Below are 2,029 nucleotides of genomic sequence, written 5' to 3'. Positions count from 1 at the left end.
TGAGCTTTTCCTGGGAAGAAGTTCCTTCATATACTTGATGAATGCAGGCATTTGTTGAATTGCCTTGATGAATGGTATGTTCACATGCAGAGATGCAAACAAGTCTAGGAACCTTGAGTATATTCTTTTTCCCACAGCACCATTTAGCAGTTGAGGGAATGGTGCATAGAGCTTCAGCAGCTCTTGTTGTGAGATTTCTAGTTCTTTGTGCTTTCGATCCTCCTCCTTTGTTGAGTTGTCTTCAGGTTGTTTGCGCATTTTGCCTTGCTTGTCTTCAATCTCTTGATCACTTGTAGTGACCATTTTGCAATCTTCCCATCTTACTTTCTTTGCTTCTCCCTTGGGGTTTTTCTCCGTTTTGGATGCTACTTCCATAATTGCCTGGGTTTGGATTAATGTAAGAGCCCAAAACTCTTCTATCCTCCCCAGCATGATTTGCTCCACCTCCTCTGCCATGGTTGTGAGTCTCTTCTTCATGATGATTTTCCATGTTTTCTTCCATGTTTGGTTCAAAGTATTCCTCAAACTGTTCCTCCTCTTCTTCAGCACCAACTACTCGTTTTTCTTTTACCTCCCTCCTTAGTCTAAGGAAGGTTCTCTCCGGTTCAGAATCAAAGGAAGTTGAAGCCCTGCTTCTTCTCTCTGTCATACAACCAACAAGTACAAGCAGAGAAAATAGGTTCAGACAGTATTTGTGTCAGAATTGCTGTTAGTTGTGGGTGATGCAATATATCAAACAGTTAGTGGGTTAGCAAACAGAATTGAAAATAACAAAGAAAAACAAAAGAGTAGAGGAAGAAGGGAAGAAGTTTAACTAAAACAAAAAGCAAATCATAATGTTGGCTCAACTTCTTTTCTCCACGTTAGAGTTCACGTTAACTTGGTTAACGTGACTCTCTAACGTGGGCATTACTGGCTTTTTGAGAGTGTTATTGGCAATCACTTTTCTCATTAATCTTGCAAGTTACCTCCCCCTTTTCTTGCTTCCTTTTGGTCCTGAAATCAAGCAACAAAGTGCATCAAAGCTCTAGTCCAAGTCATGAGTAATGCAACATAATATTTGTCACTAAACTTATGCAAAATCCTCATGAAATTATGTAAAATGCACAATGTATGCTTGAGTCAAGGCATAAGTGAATATTTACCCAAAACTAGCTTATTTCCTAAAGAAATGCATGAAACTAACCTAAAAATAGTAAAGAAAAGGTCAGTGAAACTGGCCAAGATGCCCTGGCATCACAACACCAAACTTAAAGCTTGCTTGTCCCTAAGCAAGTACTGGAACAAGAGAATGATGAATGGAATATCCAGAGGAATGAGTCATCCTTGTGGAAGTCATATTACTGATTTTATGGTGGTTTCATGCATAGCAACTTAGGTTCATTCCATTACTGGCTTTCAGACCTTTATTCTGTCTTAAAACACCCACTTTGTTCATATCCCATGAGACTTTTATTCATTGATCCTTTTATTGTTATTACAAGGGTTGTTTGTGTTATTTAGGCTAAGTGCTCTGTAAGGGGGCAACTCTTTAAGATAAGCTTTCAGCCAACACTCCCGAACCAGTTGGTTCAAGGTGCTAGGTGTTGAGACACCCTTAAGGACTTACTCCCTCAAGCATATCCCCCATACATACACACTACAGGCATTTAGTTTATTTAAATTATTTTTTGTCCTTTCAAAATAATAAATCAATTTTTAAAATCTTATTTTCCAAAATACACGGTACTGGATAGACTAGAGCCGGTACTACCAGCTTAAGTGTCAGTACGCATTTTTACGAAAACTTTTCAAAAATGATACATTTCCAACACAGAAAAATTTATTGAAATCAAATTTCACCTATATATTTTTAAATTAAAACTTCTAAATTTTGAATCTACTCCGGACACTTAAAAATTATTATTTTACTAAAGTGGTTAAGCCGGTTCTTACACTACACGCCCCGTTGGTGGCATAGGAGCCTGAAGTACCATACTCTCAGAAGCCTCGAAACGAGACCAAGGATGAGCACCACTCACAACCCTTG

This window comes from Arachis ipaensis, chromosome B08 (genome assembly GCF_000816755.2).
Source record: "Arachis ipaensis cultivar K30076 chromosome B08, Araip1.1, whole genome shotgun sequence".
Taxonomy (NCBI): Eukaryota; Viridiplantae; Streptophyta; class Magnoliopsida; order Fabales; family Fabaceae; genus Arachis; species Arachis ipaensis.
Note: the sequence above shows the minus strand (reverse complement) of the source record.